The sequence below is a fragment of the Halyomorpha halys genome, unplaced genomic scaffold, assembly GCF_000696795.3.
Source record: "Halyomorpha halys isolate HHAL.00 unplaced genomic scaffold, Hhal_1.1 Scaffold357.1, whole genome shotgun sequence".
Classification (NCBI taxonomy): domain Eukaryota; kingdom Metazoa; phylum Arthropoda; class Insecta; order Hemiptera; family Pentatomidae; genus Halyomorpha; species Halyomorpha halys.
The window spans coordinates 607,735-621,869 of NW_027113955.1; the positions used below are offsets into that span (position 1 = coordinate 607,735).

General features: G+C 30.1%; 1 protein-coding gene and 1 long non-coding RNA gene across 3 annotated transcripts in view; one reads left to right on the forward strand and one right to left on the reverse strand.

Annotated features, from left to right (window-relative positions):
* LOC106681672 (uncharacterized) overlaps window positions 1-12,383 on the forward strand; it is a 68,345-nt gene extending 55,962 nt beyond the window's left edge. Inside the window, exons 8-9 of the long non-coding RNA XR_001343288.3 lie at window positions 11,481-11,617; window positions 12,272-12,383. This is a non-coding gene — a long non-coding RNA (uncharacterized lncRNA). The remainder of the gene's footprint in view (window positions 1-11,480; window positions 11,618-12,271) is intronic.
* The window catches only part of LOC136796724 (uncharacterized), an 887,913-nt gene that overhangs the window by 595,136 nt on the left and 278,642 nt on the right, over window positions 1-14,135 (reverse strand). The window lies entirely within an intron of this gene.

The following is a 14,135-nucleotide window of genomic DNA, read 5'->3' on the forward strand; positions in this document are numbered from 1 at the left end:
AGAAAGGCACCCGAGCAGAATTGTTTCGTTTCAAGAGCTGAAGAGATGTAGTCAACTACTCTGAGGCCTTGTTGAACTGTGGAGTGTCTAGGACGGAATCCAAATTGATGTGATGGAAAACTCTGTGATTCAACGATGGGTAGGATACGTTTAAGGAGGAGTTTTTCAAAAAGTTAACTATCTTCTAACAATAGAATATGATTTTTACTAGATCTCAGGAAATCATCTTTGCCCATCGTCGTAAACCTACCGACTGCCCTACAGTTTCATTTAATAATGTTGCTCTCACCCCTGTCGGACAGATCCGCAACCTTAGACTACGTTTGAAAAACGAATAATTTGTCATCTTCACATAAGAATGATAAGACAGGAAACTGCACGTCGATTCCGACTATTACAGCACATAATACTAGACGAACAGTAATAAGACTCTATATGGACAGGAGTTGAGCTTTGGGGCTCCACTAAAGCTTTTAATTCCTCTCCTACCCAATAATTGCTATCCAAAATACTTCGTAAATCCTCAATGCTCCTAACTCTGTCACAAAGAAATCATCTATAAAGACCTTAATGTTCCATATTTAACCGATCTAGCCCGAAACAGATATCAATTTTTGCATTATTAACTCCGTAACTACCCAAACCCACTATTTTCTAACTTTGCTTCCTCTTCTATGCTTGTCAATCCTCCGAGGCGCCTAAAAAGAAGATGGACTCGAGAACTGGTAATGTGGAAATGTAATTAGAGTGCTACCAATGGGTGGTTTCTCTACATGTCTGTATGTAAATACAGTAGTAAGTGTCAATAAATAAATGAATATTATTTTTATTTAAAACATATACATAGAAAAAGGTTATTGTTAAATTATATAAGCTGAAGAGGTAGATGCAGTATTCCCGAAACTTCTTTGAAACAATACAATAAATTAAACACTATTGTTTAATTTATGATCCAAAGCCAAGATAAAAAAAAACAAAAAATATTAATAATATAATGTAATATAATATTTAATAATGTTAATTCGTTGAGAAATAGTCCAACTTCCCTAGGTGACCACTATTGTTAACTACGGCTCCAGGTTCCGGTCTCGTGATGTTATCTTTACTAATACTGCTATCAAACCACTCAACCACGCTGGTCCACTTAGTTATATGGTTGCTATCTAAATAATGTTCCATCGATTACAGGGGGCGTTCTAAATTATTTTTGGTTTATAAAACATATCAAACTTTTTTTTAATAAAAAAAAAAGTATAATCTAAACTATCATCATACCTGATATATCAAATAATGACAAATTTATTGGAGCAAAGTATTCCTATGTTGCGAAATGTTATTTGTAATCACATTTTTGGAAATTTTTACGAAGAAAGAGATTAATAATTAAAACTCATACTTGCATTGAAATTCCAGAGCGAATTGAAATTATAATCAGAATTACTTTTATATTATACTTCCAAAAGAAGCAATCTAACAAACAAAGTTGTGTTGTTTAGCAGAAAATTACAGGAAGAGAATGAAAAATACCAGAAAATAAAGAATTATTTTTGAGCTGAAGTTTGTAAACCCTATAAACATTCGGGATATAAACTTTCCCTGTTTCTCTCACAGCCCTGGCTCCCCTTTTGTTGTCACTGGTGTGCCACAATTAGCAATACGACACTTTTTACATTGGAGCAAAAATAGCCTTGATTATAAATGGAAATCATTTTTACTGACTCTTACTGACCGCCCCCCCCCCCCGACTTTATTCTCATAAAAACTTATAGATATTACCTCGTTCGAAAGCGGTAGTTTTATTAATAATAACAAAAATTATACAAATTGTCTCAATCTTCTTCATTAAAACAAAATCACATGCCCAGCGTTTCAACCATCGTCATGGCCAATTCAATAAAATAACAGTTTAAATTATTAATAGTATCAACAAATTATGAATTATTAATTGCATACCTTAATATTAGTATCACAGCCTAATGTGCTGGCTATTATGCCCATGTTAATTAAACGGAGTTAAAATAAACCTACAAAACACTGACAAGAAAGAAAACCATATTTCTTTATGAATATTCTACCTGATTGACACCATAGCATTTTTTACTAATTTTTATCCTCTACAATTTTTGTATTTTATTATTATTATTTATAAACACTGTTACATAACCCACCTCAAGAACTAGGTTGAGTATATTATCATTTATTTCACACTATATTTTTGTCTATTTTGTTATTAAAAATCCTATAAAATTTAGATACCTTATAATTATCGTAAACTCAACTATATTCATTATAAATTAATTTTATATAAGCTCTCTGCATAATACTGGTTTAAATTTCTCTTGTCTGACTTAAAATTAACCATATAATTAATGTTTTTGATATACGCAGAATTTGAGTAGACATCTAGAACTTTCTAGTACAAGAGCTCAAGAGGAGAACAAAGGCTGTTATTTCACCCCAATTACTGTAATGAAAACTATGTATTACAAGTCAAAATTTATGAGTCTGTCAAGCATAGATGGGGGAAATACAAAATAGCGGCTGTTTCAAATACGTTAAATAAATAAGACGTTTTTTTTTGGAGTTCCATAATTTTAAAATTATCAACAACACTAAAAAAAACCTAATAGAACGTCATTTAAAGGAAAGTAAATTTGCTAAAATATGAGCCCTAATAGAGCTAGCTATTTAAGTTTAATATTTCTCGAGATATAGCTTTTTAAAAAGAAACATTTCATAATAGATTCATTGAATAATCAATAGATAGTGAATTTATTTTGAGAAATTTATATCTAAAAAACCATTCGACGAACAAATGTTTTTTGTTTACAAAAACTTTATTTTGAGATAAAATATTTCAGAATTTAATTCACTGAAGACAAAATAGTGCTCAAGACGACATTGTTTTTTTACAATACAAACAGAAAACATTAATAGTCTCAATTATACGATATTTTTACGAGTGAGTGCACTAGATCTTCATCCTGAGTAATCAATGCTTGCTAATGTAGGAGGATCTGAGGAAGTTACCGACTTGTGAATACTGTTCCAAAATGAGATAACAGGGCCTCATTAGAATAGAGAGCTCTCATTAAGCGCTCCTGGTAATGGGGTCTCTAACCGAATCCTCTGACTTGCTACTTGCATTGGTAAAGCATCTGATTCTAAGGCTAACTTAGCCTCAATGGGTATTAGTAGTGGTACACTATGGTAAGCATATAGGTTAGTGGTTATTAGCTTCAACTAAGCACTTACTATATCAATCTAGTCAACTTAACTACCCTAAGCACATTAAGCACTAACCATTGGCCGAATTTATACACAAAAAACAAATTAAATTGTTTACTTCAGAATATTTCCGAAAAATATACTTTATAACAATATTTTTTTCTTTTATCAAATTATATTTATATTTATAAAAATGAGAAGATAGTTGACCGTGAATAATATATATGAGGTGAAGATAGTTGGGGTGTGGTGTCAGAAAATTACACAAATAAGTTAAAAAAAACTTATTTATTATATATTTATAACTTATTATTATTATTATATTTATTAGTGCCAATGTTTCAGCCAGAATTTCTAGCCTACATCAGGGCTAAGAACAGAAAACAGTATTGCAACCAGTGAATAAAGGATATATAGAAACATTGAAGTAAATGATTGTGTAGAATTAATTTTCTTTTCTTTTTTTTCAGAAATTCAAAAACTTTATTTATTGATAGATATTACAATCTGCTACATTGTCATGGGCAATATGTAATAGTGATGACTGATCACATTCATGCTACAATAAAATAACATAAAAATAATAAGTAAAATCTCTCTTAAAATATATACAAATAGAAGGATAAACAAAATAAACATAATGAAACTATGTGAATGCAAAAAAAAAATAATAATAATGAAAATAAAATAATCTCTAGTCACATTTACACTCTTATATAAATATTTACACAATCTACCTGAGAATCCCTGAGCCCACTCTATCCCCCACGTGTGAGAGGTAGAGCAGAGCTCATAAGATCCCAGCGCATCCTTCTCACCACGTCACTGGAAATGAGCCAGTAGAGGATGAGCAAGTGTGCTAAAGCCGCAAACACTCAACTTGAGTGGAGAATCTAACCATTGCTAGAATTCCAATTGTCCATTTTTATTCTACAATAAGTCTCTAGGCCACTGCCGTTTCAACCTTCGAGGTGGATTGTAGGGATAGGGGGACAACTAGATAAGGATTGAACCAAAGGATTAGGTTTAGTCTATATTCAGGTGAATCTACATCCATTCTGTACAATTTATTTTTTTTATGATTCTATATATCCTTTATTCACAGGTTGCTATATTTTTTTCCTGTTCTTAGCCCTGATGAAGATTAGAAATTCTGTCCGAAACGTTGGAACTAATAAAAACCTTTTTAAAAACTTATTTGTGTTATTCTCAGGTTTTTGTGTTTCACTCCATCCATCATCACCTCATATGTATTTATATTTTATTTTTAATCTTCAAATTTCTAGAAGTTGAGTTTGCTTTACAGAATTCCTCTTCCCTACTTAGAAAGACGATTAAGAGCTTTAATAAATTGTCATGACAGAGATCAAAGCCTAATCGAGTTTCCGAGAGTCGTCGGGATGAAGAGGTAAGGCATTCCAACAGATTCCTTATTTCTTTCCAGGTCGAGCAATTAACTAATTAGGTTTGGATACTTGGATCTCAAGCTTTTTCATAGTCCCTCCCCCGGGTTTCTTATTAATGTGTTTCTTGTTTTATCAAGCACTTCCTTGAAGCCTGTTATAAGGATGAATTGATACTAATTTAACGACGTTCATTATGATTCAAAATTTTGTAAAATCCTAGCAGCTTTTGCCAATCTAATAAAATAGATACATTTTTTTTTAAAGTCAGGGAAACATACAAATATTAAATGTACTGAATATATATTCCTCCAAACTATTATCAATACAGTGTAATCTAGGTAATCTGAACTAATTTCTAGGGGGGTGGTGTTCGGATAACTGAATAGTTCGGATTACAAAAATAATTAGAAAAAATATGAATGATTTTTGCTGAGACTTTCGTACAAACTTTGTCATTGCTTCTTCTCTCAGACGTAGTTAGAGAAGGACTTGCTACCACTATATATATTATACGTAATTGCTACCAACTTATAAATTTGTTGTCTTATACAAGCATATATATGTTGTCCACCCTATACAGTGATTGAAATGAAACACTGCTTCTCCATGTTTTATAGTCGTTGGCAAGTTCCTCAACTTGTCCTTCACCTTCTTCTTCATTGGTATAGACATCTGTAGCATTCTTTACGGTATCCTCATCAGTTCTCATTGTGAACTCATTCTCCTCAACTCTGAATCATTCACTGAAGCATCAGGGTTTATACTTTTAATCAAGGTCGAAACCATTTGGCTTCGTAGTCGTTGATTGTTGATTCTTCATGGATGGAACAATGAATTCCATGAATTGAGTATGGTCTTTGACTGAACAGCCTCCCAAGCTACAGCTAGGGAATAACACATCTTTTTAAATTCAAATTTTTCAATATCGTAAGGATTCCTTGTTGTTACAACTACAAACAAGAGTAGAGTTGAAGCTTGATTTTATTAATCACAATTATTTTCACATTGATTATAATAAATTTTCTATAGATTAGGAAGTTAAAAATGTCCTTTACACATGAGGACTTTTATTTGAAAACAAAAATTTGATTGCCTACTGAGTTTTCTCTAAAGAAAAGTAACTTTTTTTTACACCAGTTCCGATTACTGCAGTGTTCAGAGCAGCCAAGTTCGGAATACTGATATTACACTGTATTTTATACGAGATTAATCAATCCCGAAAGTAAAGTCTTCTATATTTTAGGAGTATGGTATTCACTTCATTTTTCATAATGTGTACATCATTTTATAGGTTGAATAGTTATCTATTTTTTATACGTTTGGCACTTAAAGAGATACGTTTGAATACGCAATAAGAGCTCTTGTATCATCTCAAACGAGGTCCCTGGCATGTTCCTCTAGCTTAATTCAGATTCCGAACTATGAGGAATGTGTCAAGCAGGTATCCAATTGTAGTTGTATCAAGTTGTAGTTGGCATGAAGTTCGCGGAAATTTAAGCAAACCCAGTCTGTCGGAAAGGGGATTTCCTTTGTCAACTTAATTCCTGATAGGAATACAATAAATACTGAACATCATTAAATACACCAGATCCAGCCCGCCGTTTGTAAGGAACAGAGAAGGATGGCAACACCCCAGAGGTCCGGACTCTGATTTAGTTAAAAACTGAAAATAAGTAATATCATGTAATTTTATCATACTCTGACCTTTAAAGCCAAATTTTAAAATATTCACGTTGTTTATAGTTAATTAAGCAGTAACATAATGTTTTCATGATAAATCTTAATTCATATATTCATATTATTGACAAAAATAATACAGGTAATATTGAGTAGGAGGGGACCTGGTATATTACATATTCTTGAAGCAATTAGTGAGAAAATTAGCCAGAAGACAATTCAGCTCTAACAAAGAGGTGAAAAATGAGACTCAATATGTTTTCAAGGCCATGGCGGGGAACTGATAAAATATAGGCATTGAAACGTTACCAAAAACGTTTTCGAAAACAGTAAAAGTTGTAGCTATAGAAAAATAAATATAATGTTCAACAAAAGTTACTGCAATAAATGTTAAAGAAAATTCTGAAAATATTATAGAAAATAAACGAAATTTGGTGTTTGGAATGGCCACCTAACTAAAAACTAGCTTTTATCGGATTGATGCTGGAAATTTAAAATCATAAGCTTTTCTTACTTATTATTTCTATTTTCCAAACATTTAATTATTATATCCCAGATATAACTTTTATTTGATACCGACAATTGGAATATATTAAAATTTGTTAGGAAAATTTTATTTTAAATTAAAATAAAAATAAAAAAATCACTGTTTAATATATTTTGATTTTACCCACTTAACACCACAAAATTACATTTTAGGTAACAAATATTAAACTTATAAGCAGTAGTTTATCCTACAAATAAGTAAAATAAACCTCCATCTTGATGTTTGGACAAAATGCTTGTATTCAAACGAAACTTTTACGTTATTCTATTTTAAGTACTGTTCATTTCAACATCATGGGGCAATCAGCTGCAGTGTTTGAGGATTGATTCGAGATAAAGCCGTGAACAGCTCTCGAGATTCTGTGTACACATGTTTCCATTTCGCAAGCCTCTGCACACTTTACCAGTTCCATTCTCCGGTCATTTTATCAGTTTCCATATTCATTACAGCAGCCATTGGGTATTATCGTAAATCCTCTTGGAAAATACTTAGTTATACTTGAAATTCTGATAAAACATTGCTATCGAAACAATATAACCCACTTATAAGTGTAAGCCCTTTAGAAAAAATATATTTTCAAAATCATCCGATATGAACTGGATAACTAGTTTTGAAAATGAAGTCATCCTAACTGGAAACCAATCAATTAGACTAAACTCCTCTGCGAAGATAGACTCGTAGAAAATATTTTAGGATGTATTAAATCAAGTATATAATTACGGCTTTATGTTTTTTTTTAAAAAAGAACCAGTCAACCTTGGTGACTGCCTACTTTTAAAGTTCAGAATCAAGTTTCGGATTTTGGTAAACGGATTTTGCAGAAAAAAAAAACAGTTTATTTGTGCACGGTGGACTTAATTTACTGTTATAAGTTTTCTTTTTAAACCATCATCACTAGTTACTAAACATTAAAAAGGTGGTAGAAATGTTGCCTCTATGAGAAGGGATCTTTTCCCACCCATTTTTTGGTGCGCATCACACAACTTATGAGATGAAATTAATCCTAGTACATTTCAAATCAGCTATTTTTTTTTTTTCACGGTGACAATACTTTTCCCTAAATTTCAATATTCTAATTTATTTCATATACAGGTAAATGAAAATGAAATATACCATGTTCCAAGACATGGAACCGTGTCTCTTACTATTGTTAGTTAATTTGCGAGGTCTTACACGAACATTACTCTGAAAGCAAGAAGGGTCTGGGAACCACATGATATTTATAATTTGCTCTCATGTAGCAAAAAAAGAGATCCCAGCGCTTTTCTTTTCTTTGTATTGGAAACCTGTGGGAAATGAGTGAGGGGAATTAACATAGCAAGCATTCTGTTTTTTACCAATCAATAAATAATAATCCTTTATAATTTTTCATATTTATTATAAAATTTTAAATTATAAATTTTTCACATTTAATATTTATATTTTAATTTTCTTCTATTGTTATTAAAGAAGGGAAAAATAAGAGATAATATGTATTGGGAGAAAATGTAAAAAAGAAAACAAAATGATAAATATATATATATTTTAGAAAGAAAAAATGATAAAACAAAAAAAAATCATATATTACTGTTATATACATATATATATAAAGTTTACTTGACTATGCCAATATTTTATAAGATTTATAGTTTGATGAATGAATGATTTAATAGCACAAATGAGGGTGTTTTATGAAAAGAATAAAAAAAAAAAAAATATCGTTCAAAAGTGCTACAAATTCCATTTATCAAGTAATGCCCGACAAAGTAAATTTAGTTTTACTTTACCTAGTAATCCTTAGAATGCAACCAATGGGTAGTTTCTGTAACACTCCATTTTATCTGAGATCAAATTTACTAAATGTATTATAATGTAAAGTTGTAAATAGTAATAAATGAAATTTGTAATTCTTCTTTTTATTATTACTACTTTTTTTTTAAATTTCCTTAATGTGCCCCGTTGATCCATTATTATTATTGTTTTTTCCTGCAGTTTAGTACGAATTTATACGTTCCTACTTAAACATATCACGTTCCATCCGTAAATAATTTATTTCTAACGAGGGATTGAAATATTTTATTTTTATTCCGACTTTGTCATGTTTTTATTCTTCCAGTGGAGAACCCTTGGGATGCCCTCTAGTGCGAGTTCCGAATCCCTCGACGGAGAGATGTTCTGAATATTTGATTAAGTATCCTCCCCAAACATAAGGCTCTTGTTCCTTGCTGTTTCTCGCTCTGGGCTAATCACAGATATACTCTGGATATTGGAAGAAAACTCATATAGTCCTTATTACACTAAAATAAAAAAAATAGTTTATTCTTAGATTATTAACCTTTAATTCTCATATTTTCGGTCTAAATTTCAGACTTTCATCAGGTCTTAAAAAGAAAAATTGGTTAGTAGGAAGGTAGTCTGTGTGGCGGTCAATAAAGGTATCAAAATATTAAAAGAAAATTATTTATTGTTAACCAACGTTTGCAGGACTTCGTCAGGGTTAAATGAAAAAAACAAGATATAAACATTTTAAAATTAACAGAACATTAAAATAAAAAACATTTCAAAACAATTGTTATGTTTCTAAAGTATACAGAAGAAAATTATTAATAACAATATAAGTATACTTGTAGGTAGATTGGAAACATGTTACTGATAAATATAACCAGATGTGATAGAAGTTCTCATTATAGATCTAGACATATAAGTTGCAGGAGACTAGTCATTAAAACTAGTTTCAAATATGGTAAAGAGGTGGACGTAAAAGGTAGAACAGTTAGGTGAAGTAGATATGGTATAGGTGAGGTATAGTAATATTTAAAAGGTAAATATTAAGAAAAGTGATAAAAATGAACAATAATTATATTATGAAAGGAATATGGTCCGGGTGCGGTCAAGAAAAACTCAAATAGTAGAAATATACTAATTTAATGAGCCAACGTTTCGCCCCACGTTGCAGGGCTTCTTCAGGGCTATTTTGACGGCAGTCAAAACTAAAAAAAAAAGTTTGACTGCCTTTTTAGTTTTGACTGCCGTCAAAATAGCCCTGAAGAAGCCCTGCAACGTGGGGCGAAACGTTGGCTCATTAAATTAGTATATTTCTACTATTTGAGTTTTTCTTGACCGCACCCGGACCATATTCCTTTCATCTTCACACACGGTCAATCAATAATCTTCCAATAATTATATTAACCTGTCAGAATAGAGTGCTGCGACCGACTGAGAAGAATGGGGGGAGACAGGTAAAGAAAAAAGGTCTATAATTCCTGGGAGGGGGGAGATTTTTTATAATATATAGATGGGTAAACTGACAGGAACATCTAATACATATTCCTAAGGTCAATTATTCTTCTTCCAATATGAAAAAAATAATTAACAGACATAATATAACGAAAATCAATAATTAAACACTATACAATAAAATAAGATATTAAAAGAACATAAAATATAATATTTCAATGGTATTTGCAACAAAAGAAAATTAAAAATGTCCTGGATTTTCTTTCCTAGGAAGTTTTGTTTTTTATTATTAAGATATCGAGGTTAATAAAACTTCAATTCAGAATATTATCACTATTCTATATTTTCTGTACAACGTTTTGGGTTTACTCCATATTCTTGTACTAATATATGTACAATTATAACAAATAGTTTAATATTATTGACAATTTTGTCATTTGTTTATCCATATGAATACAATTAAAACCTTATAATCCATTTTACCTCATTTTTTCAAGTGTATCTATTTCTTTTGAAATATTGTGATATGTACACATAAATTAAAATTTACAACATAACATTATTTATTCAATATCTTTCACTACCGAAGTCTCTTCAGCACAAACCAATATGTAACTATAATAGAAATAAAAACTGACTAACAAAGCAAATAAAAATAAAAACAAAAACATCAAATTAGAAAAAAAAAGTCACTGAATTTTACGTGGAAGAAAGTAGACACAGAAAATTAAGAATATTTGAAAAACAAATTAAAAGTTATATTTGTCAATAATGAAAAAAAAATTGAACTTAACATAAATAAATAAATTATATAGTCTGAAGTATGGAAATATGTAGGCAAAATCTACAAAATATAGAATCTAATGTTGTATAAATCTAAAGTAGTCTAAATCCATCTTTTGACTTATATAACTTTAGATATCACTAAATTTTATTTTACCTATATACTTTTATAGGTTCACATGTTATCATATATTATATTATATTGTTTACTTCCGAACATTTACCATTTTGTTTATTTCATTATTTCCAACATACTATTAGATTTTTAATTATATTTTCATTTTCAATTTTTGTTACCCTTTTGTCAAATATTCTTATATTTGCAATATTAGATTGTATCTTATTATAATATCAAACATAATCATAATTTCTTATTTTACTGTCTTATTGTAAGATAATTATAGTGAGTAGGTTGGACGATATACATGTCACAATCTCACAAGAGAAAATCATAACACAAAAAAAAGACAAGTCCTTCCCGGCCGGACCTGCCCCACTAAGACCCCCAGGGAGCGACGGTGCTATATCACTTTTGAAATATTTTCATGAAACAGGATAATTACTTATAATAATTAAAGTAGTGTGTTTTACTAATTATTGTTATCTGTTTTTTTTTCTTTTAGCCCTGATAAAGGCGTTAAAGTTGGGCCGAAACATCGGAAAACTAAATACATTCTTTTTGTTTTTGTCGATTTCACTGACCGCGCAACCCCGACCATCATTTCCTCATAAAAAATTAAGGAGAATTTGAACCAAAAAGGTTTGTTATATTCTACAAATGACATCTTTTTATCAATTCTAATACAAAATATTTAATATTTTAAATAATACATATCAATAACATATTTGCGACTCCAGCAATAACATTTACAAACTTGCCTCATTTTAATGAATATATTAAAAAAAAAATTAAGGCATTGCATCGACCTATAACAGTTTATGTAATAAGTTATTAACCTTAAAATGATTTTTCATCTTATTATAATCATAAGACTACTTATATTAATAAGCTTATAAACTAATTACTCTTAGACTTTTTCTTAAAATTTCCTATGAAATTTATATGAAAGACAAAAAGTTAGAATACTTTATAGTATAATGGAAATTAAAAAGTAATATGAGATTAATGTATTACGTTTTCATTATTTGTACAATATTAAGTATGCTATTTCCGAACACAAGAGTAAGAGCAAATGGGAAATAAATTAATACATTTAACAAAATATATAAATAACATTTATATAGATAAAAGATAATAATAAGATTTATAATGAGATAAATATATAAAATAAGATTTTATATAATTTTATACTATATGAATGTGCGTGTGGGCGCTTTGTGTAAACTGTGTATCTATACTAAATTTAATAAAAACAATTTTACCTACACATAACTGATTTAAAAATGTTTTCAGGTAACATAAAATATGGATTTCTCTGGCACTCTGAAGTATATACATTGAATACCTTTGAGGGAAAAGTGGAGAATGGATAATTTTCAAATTTAAACTGTATTTTCTGTGATGAATATATTACTATTTATTATTATTATTATTATTATGTTATTTTTTGAATAATTTTATTTTTCTGTTTTCATTTAATTATTTAATACTTGTAACTGAGTTAACTTTATTTATAGCTGTATTTTACATGATACACTACTAAAATATTTTTCATGCATATAATAAATATTCTCTCTTTTATTCATTCTACTTTAGTGTAAATATTTATATTTATTCTCCGAGAACGAATATATAATAATTAAACAGAATTGATTAAAGCTGATTATATCTATTTTTGTTCTAGTGTGTTGTTCTGAAAGCCTACTTATTTATGTTTATATTAAATTTTACGTCCACTTACGCAATCCCTTACTAGTATCACCGATTCCCACAATCTTAAGATTGAAAAGGCAGTGGCCCAGAGACCTATTGTATATAATTATATTGGAGTTTTGGCAATGGCTAGATAGAGGAGAATCTACTCAAGCCCTGATCGTCTAATGCCTACTGCCTCCTCTGCTTTAAGTAAGTAAAATAATTCAGCAACAGTATGGTGTAAGGTAAACTTTATATGAAAAGATACAGAGACTAAATCATACTTATTTACAATACTCTCTACAAACTTATCACCGACGATTCTATCCAACATTTCTGTAGATCTAGACACAATATGACCTTGCAGGAACATCTCTTTATAATATATTGTTTACATTATATATTTATACATCTATATTATTAAAACAATAGCATTTTTAATACAATAAGCTAATATACGATAACTAGTATCAATGACAGGTCGGTCCTGCTTTTTCCTTCACAAGTAGGGGGACAAGCTTGGTTCCCCAAGAATTTTATAGGAATGAATGTTTTATTTTAAGGAATTAATGTTATTTCACTTTAATTGTTGCTTGTCGATTCCGACTATTACAACATTCACTTGATAAACGGTCTAAACTTCCAATCCATTACAAAAGACTGATCTACATGATTGTTATAAGGCCTATCTGGACGGAGTTGAGCTATGGGGCTCCACTAAATCATCGAATTCCACCCGAATCCAATCCTTACAGTCCAAAATCCTTAACGCTCCTTACTTTGTCACAAATCATCCACCCGGACCTCAATGTCGCACATGTTGCCAATTTGGCCTGATCCAGATACCAATCCTTCCATGATAAACTTCTCAACCACCCAAACCAATTCGTTTCTAACCTGGCTTTTCCTTCATTACCTAATAATCCTCCTCCTAGACGTCTGAAAAGAAGATGGCCCTGAAATCTCCTCCTCTAAAGGTTTTTTGAGCTCTATCAATAGATAAATTCTCCACATGGTTGTATCATTCCATTATATCGCTTATAGAAAATTTACTTGATGTATATTTATACAGTTGTAAATAGCAATAAATAAATTATTAAAAAAAACTTTATTTTTTTATCAATTAATCATTATTTTTTTCTGCTTATTGTTATGTTGTCAATTAATTTACTAATGTCTAAATGCAAGAGCATACCCAGGCGGGATTAAGCCATAGGCAATCAGGTTGTGACATTTCAGCAGAGAAAAGGCGAATGAAACCAAAATTTTAAGAAAACTATATATAATTGTCGCAGTGCTTTATTAGTAATAAAAATTACCTATTTACTTGTGATTTTTTTTTTTTTAATTTGTCCCACATCTAGGGGGCGACTGTCCCCCCCTCTCCCCCCGCTGGGAATGCCCATGTCTAAATGAAAAATATATAATATATAATAAGTATTTATTTTTGACTTCATTCAAT